The sequence below is a fragment of the Gigantopelta aegis genome, chromosome 7 (assembly GCF_016097555.1).
Source record: "Gigantopelta aegis isolate Gae_Host chromosome 7, Gae_host_genome, whole genome shotgun sequence".
Taxonomy (NCBI): domain Eukaryota; kingdom Metazoa; phylum Mollusca; class Gastropoda; order Neomphalida; family Peltospiridae; genus Gigantopelta; species Gigantopelta aegis.
The window spans coordinates 8,091,052-8,102,854 of NC_054705.1; the positions used below are offsets into that span (position 1 = coordinate 8,091,052).

At 40.3% G+C, this 11,803-nt stretch overlaps 1 protein-coding gene across 1 annotated transcript in view; it reads left to right on the plus strand.

Moving 5' to 3' along the window:
• LOC121377851 (myosin-IIIb-like) overlaps positions 1 to 11,803 on the plus strand; it is a 156,986-nt gene that overhangs the window by 76,508 nt on the left and 68,675 nt on the right. The gene's annotated exons all lie outside the window — the stretch shown is intronic.

The following is an 11,803-nucleotide window of genomic DNA, read 5'->3' on the forward strand; positions in this document are numbered from 1 at the left end:
GTAGTAAACAAGCCAGTAGAAAATAACGATCTACTTTCGGTATCGTTACAAGGCAACGTCAGGTCAGGTTACTCCAGTGTACTAGTTACTTGTTGTCCTGATCAGGCTGCCTTTTATCAACATCTGGCTCAGTGTAGTGAATAGCGCCAGGTAAAACTCATTGATTTCCACGTGGTATGTACGTGGTTGATTGTCGCTATTTATTATAATATTCGCACCACATTACATGTTAGAAAATAACAGCATTTTATGTAGTAGTTTTTATTTTAAAATATATAGCAATTTAAATTAGTTTCCGACCTGTTGAACTGGGACTTATCGTCGGAGTAATATTAATAAAGTAATCACAATGACTGACCAGATACGAACTATTTTTGAGAAAGACGAACGAAGGTTATTTCGGAGAATAGTCGAAGTGTAATCACAATACTTACTAAAGTGTGTTTTAGAGAGAAACTGATGATTACAACTACTTAAGTACTGAGTAAAATTGGCAGACGGTTTTATTTGTTGTGTGGACGTTCTACTTGTGTAACCACAAAGGCGTGTGGTATCGTTGTTATTGTACAGGTGTGAAGTCAAAATGCATCATTCGCCATGAACATACTACTGGATATAAGGTAACTTGTTTGTAAATCATTTCTATTTTTTATTTGTATGTTTGGTTTCTTTCAATGCGATACCTAGTGTAACACTGGCCTGTACGAATGATATGTACTAGCATATAACGTGGGGTGGGTGTGTTTGGGGTGGGGGGAGTTTGTGGGGGGCGTAACCGGCTCCGGTGGTGTAGTAGGTAAGTCATCGGGCGTAAGGCTGGTAGGTACTGGGTTCATATCCCGGTACGGGCTCCCACTCAGTGGATATGTGTAAAGCTACTGCACCGACGTCTCTCTCATTAATCATGAACAACTATCCACTAACCCACTGTCCTCGACAGACAGCCCAGATAGCTGAGGTGTGTACCTAGGACAGCGTGCTTGAACCTTAATTGGATATAAGTACGAAAATAAGTTGAAACGAAAGACCGTACGCTCTAATAGTTATGGAAGATTCGTGACGTTTTGGAGAACTAAGTGTCCAGTTAGTTGAAAGCGTACCTTTCAGTCTAGCTGGTAAAGACAGTATTATTAAAGTAGGGTATTGTATTTGAATACACACCCAGACATTTTGGACAGCATTTCAACCAAAGCAGAGAGTCCCTTATCAAAATACGAGATAGACTGTTAAAGGGACATTCCTGACTTTAAAGCTAATAAAATAGACAGTAATATGGATTAGTAAACTCACCTGTAATACATTTGTGTAAAAAAATCAATGAAAAGTGCGAAATTGAAATACTTACATAGAACAATACTTTCGGGATTCCCCATGACACGATTATTTGAAATCCTCGCGGAAAGGTGAAGGTCAGAGGTCGCAGTGATGACGATAACACAAATTACCCACAATGCAATATTCAACATAGCTTCGGTGAGTACACGTTTTTGGGATGCAGTCGATTCGTCCACTGGACAATTTGTCCACGGACGATTCGTCCACTGAAAATCCGTCCACTGAGGAACTCGAGACGATTCGTCCACTACAAAAAATCAGTTCCGGACGATTCGTCCACTGGGTTTTTATTTCCCCAGTACATGTCCATGGGTGAAAGTGTTCCGACATATGCCGGATTTTCCGATTTTTCGGGGTCTCTAAGGGTCGTTTTTCCAAATCGTGTAAATCCGTTGAGATTTTCATAGGGGGGTGGGTAGGGGTTATGTCCTAACTTCTCCGATTGTTGATAGATGATTACTCCAAAGTTCAACAAAAAGTTCGATTCTACAACCTAGTTTTAGCAATGATTCAATCCCAGAAAATTCCCCGATCTAGCAGATGCACATTTCAGTAAGTGCGCTGTTTTTTTTGTTTGTTTTTTTTGGGTTTTTTTGTGTGTTTTTTTGTTTTTTTTTTGGGGGGGGGGTACGTAGATCGCCGATCCTTTCGTTCGATTCCGACAAAACTGACTCAATGCGATCACCAGTCAACGGAAACACAAAATTGCAGTCCGTGAAACGAGATCCGGAAAGTTGAATCAAGTCGCGTCTAAAACAACACGCTTTGTTTGAATGACATTTCTTCTTTTGTTGAATTGTTTTTTAATGTACATTTAATTATATTGGAATTGAAGACAACGAGTTTTTTTTTTATTTCGAGGTTATTAGGCATATGGGGATAACATGTGACGAGGGAGGGTACAGTGGATATAATGTACGCGATTGAAGGAGAACATGACACGGGGGGGGGGGGGGGGGGGGGGGTAATAAAGTCTTCCGACGCGGAGGCTTGCATTACCTATTTACCACATCGTGACATGCGAGATAATGTACGAGCGAGTGAACGAATCGTCAGTGGACGAATCGTCCGGGGCATGATAATGAATACAAACAATTAATAAAAAAATTGATATTAATGTTGAATTCTAACTCTATTTTACTTTTTTGGTTATAGTATACCACAAAATAATGTTAAGAAACGATTACAAGGTTAAAGAAATAACTATTAATATGTATGAAAAAATGCGGTCATCGAGTGGACCAATCGTCCGTGGACGAATTGTCCAGTGGACGAACCGTATGGAAAGCACGTTTTTAATGTGTTTTTTTTTTTTAATATTGACGTTTTGCATTGATTACCAACGACTTTCCATTTGTTTCCTACAAGTCAGTAGTATTACAAATTTTGTTTTCGTTAAACTAAGCGATACGAATGGACGCATTTTAAAAGAAACAAGTAGAAATGATGCCGATAACAATTCCAAGATTTCATAATAATGTTCTTTTTTTTCTTCTGTTTTTTTTCAACTTCAACAACTTTTTGATCTTGTTTCTTTTCTATTGCCTTCGGCTTGGCAAGCCTTCTGATCGTTCTAGCATTTAGGGTTAGGGTCACTTGTACTTATAGCTATAGAGATCTATAGATGTTGGAAAGATCGGAACTTTATCCATTAGTCAACTCGCCCCAACCCAAGCATTATACTCATAATACTGTGATGGTGCAATTTTATGGGTATCTGGTCGTTTCGGCCGGTTGCTAGTCACTTCGTACCTTGGTCCTTTCGTACCATAGTCATTTCGTAGCTTGGTTCTTTTGTACCATAGTCATTTCGTACCTAATTTGGTCCTTTCGTACCATTGCAAAATTGAAAGTCATATCGTACCCAATCTAATTAGGTATAATACATATAAGATGCAAACACCACCTGCAACTGACTTTATAAATCATTAAATATTTAATTTTGTCCCTAAAAAAAGATCAAGTCATTTCGTACCATACACTGAGACAAATTTGCTGTTAATTTAAGGGCGTTTCTGATCAGCAAAAACAAAAAACATATTGTCATTGTGTATAAGTAATAAACATGAGCAATTGGCTGATTTGGTAATCGATAGGGTAGTCAATGTTTTCAGTGGTTGTTATTGTTTATTTCTTAAACAAATAAGATAATAAGTAATAATAAGTAATATTCGACAATTTCAGCTGGTAATTGAAAAAAATTGTTCATATTTATTTATTTATTTATTATTATTAGCATATTTATTAATTATGAATGTAAAAAAAGCACACTTTAGTCAGTTGGAGCCAATTTCAGAAAACATCGAAGTTGGCCGTTAGTAGTACATACCAAATACGGCTCTTGTCAGGTAAAATGGAAATAACAGTTGCCAGGTGTTATGGTAAATCAATAACGATATGCTGCACAATAATGTGTTCTGATTTTCAAACTGTCAAAGTAAATTTAAAAAACAAAACAAAAAAACCCACTGCTTTTATGCTATGGTCGATTCGTTTTTTATATACTGGTATGAAATGACTATGGTATGGAAAGACTTCTCACAATGGTACGAAATAACTAAGGTACGAAATGACTTTTTGCAATGGTACGAAATGACTAGGGTACGAAATGACCAGGCAGCATGGTATTTACATGTGCTCTACGTCACAAAAAGGTCACGTGATGCGCTTCAAATGCATGACAAGTCGAAGGGAATCCGCCGTCTAAAAATAGACTTTATTTGACGGTTGAAGGAAAAAATAAATTGATACGTACTAAAAAATATTTGGCAAAAATGCATATTGAGCTACTACGAACATTTGGGGGACAAAAAAAACATTGGATATACAGATATAGATATTCTGGACAAGGAAATGTAAGTAAATTGTCATTCTAACAATTAAAAAAGGTTTTATTAGCCGGAAACTTTATAGCATTGCAACAAAGTCAGGTATGTCCCTTTAATAGTTTCACGGAGTTACATCTCTGATTGGTAGTAATAGTGACACTGGTTACTTGGTGAAATACCATAATATACTTTTTTTACACACCCGTTGGTGAGAACACCACGCGTTATTTTTGTTAACAATTTCAAGACATACGACAGGCTGCTCCTAGGTGATGACAAGGTCACCAATACCATGCATCCAATGAAAACAAAACAGTAGCACAGTGGAAATCGATTACACTGTGACGTATAGTTAACCTGACAATCATGTGTCTGTGACAAATGCAAAATGTTGTAAATATCTTTTAGTCGATAAAGGTGTTAAAATTTGCATAAAACCTGGTTTTTGAGGATATGTAAGAAATGCATATGTAAGACAGCAGACTGGGCAAAAACGGCACAAGCATTTCTGAGAAGGCTATAAAAGGGGGCATGGCAGTTTCAACATCGCCAGTTCACGTCGAACACTTCAACAGTCAACAACATGAATCAGTGTCGCATTTGCGAAAAAAAAATATGTTTGGACCCACGACCTAACTCGGCACGTACGAAATAAACATGGACTCTTGGAATCTGAAAATAAGCCTTCCCAGCAGCAGCAGCAGCCACCACCACCACCGCAGCAGCAGCAGCAGCAGCAGCAACAGCAGCAGCAGCCACCACCACCACCACCACCACCGCAGCAGCAGCAGCAGCAGCAGCAGGCCCTAAGATTGTTACATCCGTTCACCATGATCGTGTCCGGACCCACGTCGTGTGGAAAGACATTTTTGTTGTACAAACTGCTAAGGGATGGTAAAATCCACCCGCCTCCCCAGCGCATCATCTGGCTCTACAAACGATGGCAACCTCTCTATGATACGATCAAAATTGTTGCTCGAGTGAAATTTGTTCAAGGCATACCCGAGAATTTAGAAAAGGATCGTTATTTGGATTCGAGAGTCAGAAATCTCATCGTGTTGGACGACTTGATGTCTACAGCTGGAGAAGACCCTCGCATCACCGACCTGTTCACGGAAGGAAGTCACCACAGAAACCTCTCGGTGATTGCCATCAACCAGAACCTGTATCACAGCAAGGACTCGACACAGAGAAGAAACTGTCATTACCTGGCACTGTTCAACAACCCCATCGACAAGCAGCAAGTCCTAACCTTGGCACAGCAGATGTATCCTGGAAATACTCGTCATTTCATGCAGCGGTTTGAGGAAGCTACCCACAGGCCCTACGGATATCTCTTGGTGGACTTGAAACCGACCACGCCCGAACATTGGCGCCTTCGACCTAATGGTTTAGAGACGGGGCCGTCCGAATGGTATAAAAGCACGAACGTAACGGCGAATGTCTCAGAACAGTTGCAGTCACCGTCGAAGAAAGAGCTCTACGTGCAAATCATGCAAAGGGACGCATTCAAGAGAAAACTACCAGGCATACCCGCCTACGAAAGTGACAACGAAGAAGATGATGAGGTGGAACCCTATCTGAAAAAAGTCAAGAGGATGCAGTCTTGCGATACGTGTGGTCTGGTCTTTAAAGACGGAAGCGACTTGCAGCGACATCTGCGACTTAAAACGTGCGAGGAGGGAAATGAAAAAGAAGAAGAGCTGTCGCCCGACCTGGAAAATGAAGGCATTCGTCTCATGGTGGAACGTGAATTCGACATCAATCATGACTATATCGAAAGCAAGAGGAAACGCTACGAAGAAAAAAATATGTCCCAAGATGCCATCGAAAGAAACATGAAGACTTTACATTGGAAGTTATTTAAAGACACGTACTCTCGCTTTCTGACCTATATGCATTACTTTGACAAAGGTCCCAACACCAGAAATTTTTTACAGTTTGTGAATCCAGACAAAGATGTGAGACCACAGATTCGTTCTAAATTAAATCAGTATCGTTCATGGATCGGCGAATATTTGGATGAACAAGACGACGACGATACCGACGATGAGGAGGACGACGATGATGAAGAGAAATGAACACTCATATTGTCACCCTTAAGGCCTCTCGATGTAACCCAGTGTGTGTCCATTTCATGTGTAGTTGTATCTAGAGAGACCAGTGATTGTAATTTTAGAAATAAATGAAAAACCAAACCATTGGGTTTGTTTTTTGTTTTTTTTTACTCTATAACTAGATTTGTGATTGGATATTTCTACCGCTACTTTATAGTAGCAAGAGCTGTGTGTACAAGACAGAACATACCACGATCTTTGATATACCAGACATAATACACTAGTTGGCTATAGCTTAATGGGCCACCGACGGGGATCGATCCTAGATCGACCACTGTATTTACCCATTGATTTACCTTGATTTATGAATCATCAGCTATTGGATGTCAAACACACTTTTGGCAGTTTTAGAGAGAAAATTATAGATTAACAAACATGAATGCGGTAAATACTGGCGGTTGCAGCACAAGCTTAGCTGAGCAACAAATTTCATGTCCCATTACTCATCGGTATCAACACCACAATATTGTAGTTGTATTCCTGGGGAAAAAAATCAAATATATTCCTTGTACTAATAAATCGATGTATTTATTAATTGGGGGAGGGGGTAAAAGCGCTCGCTTGATGCGCGATCGGTAGGTCGGGCCATTGGGCTATTTCTCGTTCCAGCCAGTGTACCACGACTGGTATATCAAAAGCCGTGGTATGTGCTATCCTGCCTGTGGGATGGTGCATATAAAAGATACCTTGCTACTAATAAAAAAGTAGCCCATGGTGTACCGTCAGCGGGTTTCCTCTATCAGTATCTGTGTGGTCCTTAACCATATGTCCGACGCCATATAACCGTAAATAAAATGTGTTGAGTGCATCGTAAAACAAAAATATTTCCACCGGTGGGCAGGATATGTCCTGCTTTCGCGAACACCTGATATAATCATTGTTTTGACAGTGTTTGATGGTTGCATTTCATCACAGCTGTCTTGTACGAGTTTTGATTTAGTAAAGAGTATCTATCCTCCTATAGATAGAAATTCGTGAATTCAACCACTATTTTACGAAATGCCTATTCGCGCAGAGATATATGAGCACAGTTCACAATGTTGAATGTTATTTCAATTTAATTACTTAACTTAACATTTCAGTGGTTTAGAGGTAAAATGTTTTGTAATTAGCTTGTTTATACTGAATTTATGCTTGCTTGTTTTGGGCGTACACATTTTGAGCACAATGTTTATCGCCTAGACTGTGGTGCAATCTTATGCCCAGTGTATATAATTGTATTTTGACCAAAACCAAACGAATGCGGTAAAAATATCCACGATTTGGTTAGATATGTATTATGGCTATGAAGTGTTTTGCTGCAGAATCCACAATTGAGACATACACGCATTCAAACCCGAACACATACCGTAAACAAAAGTAAAGTTTGTTTTATTTAACGACGCCACTAGAGCACATTGATTGTTAATCTTATCATCGGCTATTGGACGTCAAACATATGGTAATTCTGACACTGTTTTTAGAGGAAACCCGCTGTCGCCACATAGGCTACTCTTCTTTACGACAGGCAGCAAGGGATCTTTTATTTGCGCTTCCCACAGGCAGGATAGCACAAACCATGGCCTTTGTTGAACCAGTTATGGATCACTGGTCGGTGCAAGTGGTTTACACCTACCCATTGAGCCTTGCGGAGCACTCACTCAGGGTTTGGAGTCGGTATTTGGATTAAAAATCCCATGCCTCGACTGGGATCCGAACCCAGTACCTACCAGCCTGTAGACCGATGGCCTGCCACGACGCCACCGAGGCCGGTCCGTAAACAAAAACCTGCACACCGCAACGTTTCATTTAAGTATTTTACAACCTCAGTATACATAGACAAAACTACATATATGTGGTTTTCTGATTTCTGTATTCCACGAGTGTATTTCCTGCAGGAAATACACTCGTGGAATACAGAAATCAGAAAACCACATATATGTAGTTTTGTATTTATTACATACCCTAAATTGGATTTTTTTTCCAAATAATAATTTAGAAATTATAACACTGCTAGCTAATGACGGGGATTTCTAAATTTACACAACTAGGTCAGCTGTGTTACTACGCGGACCGAAGAACCACCAATTATTACACATAGGAATATAGTTCTATTTCAACAATAAACAGAAATAAGAAAGAACGAGTGAAAAGTTACCTACAATTTTAATGATATTGTTTGAAATGCCTTTTAAAGACAATGTAATAGCTAAAATTCACGAACAATATAATATTTAATTTGCTCGTAATACATCAGAAAACCTTCAGCGTGCCAGTTTTATCAACGAAGAAAAATGTCAAGAATTGTTCACTAAGTGTCTGAGTCGTCATCGGTGTGTTTTCTTTTATTGATGTTCATGGAATTATTCGTTGCTGAAAAGTTTAAGTTTATATTAAATGTGCCTCCATAAATCATCGCTCCACTGAATAATCCGATTGACAGTTCATTCAAGTTTTCTATGTGAGGAGACGGTGCATGCGACGGCATTGTTGCTAAAGTCGACGACAGTCACTTTTCGCACCCTTGTTTTGGCTTCGTACACAATAAATATAACATATTTTACTGTAATTTCACTAGAAATCCATATTTCGTAAAAGGTGAAATTTTTAAATCACAAGATTTTGTTCAAACACATCCAGGTGCATTAGTAATGTTAAAAAAAAAACAGGAAGAAAACGTCATGTACCCAGTTTATGGTTATTGTAAGAAGATGCAAAGTGACATCAATGGAATACTGACGTCATTTAAAATAAAAAATAGCTGTATTATTACAATGCTGCGCCACATTAAAATAAACACTAGTCTACTAACCTTGACCCCTGTCAAATTCCTATAACAAGCAGACAACGCTGTTTACTGGTCGTACTTCTTTTTTTTCCCCCATAATTCTGGACAAAATATACGTGTATGCGTGTGTGCCTCTGTATGTGTGTTATTGTGTATGTTTGGGTGTCGATGTGTGTGTGTGTGTGTGTGTGTGTGTGTGTGTGTGCCTATATATGTATGTGATTGTGTATGCATGGGTGTCATGGTGCGTGCGTGTGTGCGCGCCTGTGTATGTGTGTGGTTGTGTATCTACGGGTGGCATGATGTGTGTGTGTGTGTGCGTGTGTGTGCCATTGTGTATGTATGGGTGTCATGATGTGTATGGGTATGTGGGTTTGCATGTGTGTGTGGGTGCGTGTGTGGGTGCTATTGTGCGTGTGTGCGTGTGTGTGTGTTTGTGTGTGTTTGAGTGTGTGTATATGTGTATGTGTTTGTGTGTGTGTATATGTGTATGTGCCTGTGTGTGTGGGTACGTGTGTGCGTGTCTGTGTGTGTGTGTGTGTGTGTGTGTGTGTGATTGTCTATGTATGGATGTCATGGTGTGTGTGCGCGCACGCGCCTGTGTATGTGTGTGATTGTGTATGTATGGGTGTCATTGTGTGTGTGTGTGTGGGTGTGGGTGGGTGTGATTGTGTGTGTGTGTGTGTGTGTGTGTGTGTGTGCGTGATTGTGTGTGTATGGATGTATTGGTGTGTGGGTGTGTATGTGTCATTGTGTGTGTGTGTGTGTGTGTGTGTGTGTGTGTGATTATGTATGTATGGGTGTCATGGTGTGTGTGTGTGTGTGTGTGCGTGTGCCTGTGTGTGCCTGTGTATGTGTGTGCTTGTGTGTGTGTGTGTGTGTGTGTGTGTGCTTGTCTATGTATGGATGTCATTGTGTGTGTGTGTGTGTGTGTGTGCGCGCGCGCCTGTGTATGTATGTGATTGTGTATGTATGGGTGTGATTGTGTGTGTGTGTGTGTGTGTATGTATGTATGTATGGGTGTCATTGTGTGTGTGTGTGTGTGTGTGTATATGTATGGATGCCATGGTGTGTGTGTGTGTGTGTGTGTGTGTGTGTGTGTGTGTGTGTGTGTGATTATGTATGTATGGGTGTCATGGTGTGTGTGTGTGTGTGTGTGTGTGTGTGTGTGTGTGCCTGTGTGTGTGTGTGCTTGTATATGTATGTATGTGTGTGTGTATGTGTGTGTCTACGTGTGTGTGTCTTTGTGTGTGTGTGTGTCTGTGTGTGTGTGTGTGTGTATGTATGGATGTCATGGTGTGTGTGTGTGTGTGTGTGTGCGTGTGTGTGTGTGGTTATGGATGCCATGGTGTGTGTGTGTGTGCGCGCCCGCCTGTGCATGTGTGTCATTGTGTATGTATGGCTGTCATAGTGTGTGTGTCTGTGTGTGTGCCTGTGTGTGTCCGTGTATGTGTGTGATTGTGTGTGTATGTGTGTGTGTAGGTGTATGTGTGTGTGTATGGGTGTCATGGTGTGTGTATGTGTGTGTTTATGTGTGTGTGTGTGTGTGTGTGTGTGTGTGTTTGTGTGTGTGTGTGTGTATCTGTGTATGTATGGGTGTCATGGTGTGTGTGTGTGTGCGTATGGATGTCATGGTTTGTGTGTGTATATATGTGTGTGTGTGTGTGTGTGTCAATGTGTGTGTGTGCGCGCGTGTGTGTGTGGTTATTGCGTTCTCATTAATATTCATTTATATTTAAATATATGAAAACAGTAGTTGTGAATATTTCTTCTCGAAATTTTAGGTTTTGACGGAGGAGTTGGAAGCAAGTAACAAATGCTGGGATGACTTGCAATCACAAGTTGAAGCTGGGTGTTGAAAGATTCATTCCATAATGGCTGAGAGCTCATTTGTCCCAATTCTCGAAATAAGAGACGAGTTCGTGACCTGTGAGATTTGCCTGGAATATTTCAACGATGGAGAGAAATGTCCGCGCATTCTCCCGTGCCGCCACTCCTTTTGTTGTCAGTGTCTTATTTCTCTCTGGGAAAACTCACAACAAGGAGTTACTTGTCCGAACTGTCGACAGGTATGGCCTGTTCGCAATTCCATCGAGGCTACATTTCAACAAAACAAGGTACTGAGCAATTTAGTTGAATATATCATGTTGAAAAATAAATCTGGCGAGATAAGCTGTCATGAGTGCACCACAAATTCCAAAGCAACAGTGTGCTGCTTGGATTGTCTCCAGTATATGTGTGAAGGATGTACAGCTTGTCACCGAAAATTTACAAAGGGACACAAAACAGTTCTTATAACAGAACTGGGGAACATGCCTCAAGACGAATATTTCCAACAGAAAGAGATGTGTACAAATCACGAGAATTCCAAGTTGGAGATTTTCTGCAAGGCTTGCGCAACAGCCGTGTGTCCCACCTGTGTTCTTGTCTCCCATAGAGACCACGAGATTTGTAATCTGAAAGATGTTTATAATGAGAAAAAAGAATTAATCAGAGCTGGTTTGAAAGATTTACAGACATCAGAAGAAAAACTCAGAACATATTCAGAGAAATTAGCAGTAGATAATCAAACTCTAGCTGCGACAGAACAGCACCTTTTGAGCGACATTTATGAATCGAGTAATAAAATCATTGTCAAAGTTAAGGAAATTGCAACAAGGCTAAACGAAGATGTTATCTCTAAGGCAGCCAAACAAAAATCACAGAGGACCGAGCAAATGGAGTTGATTACACAATCGAAAGGTCTGAAGTCAGAG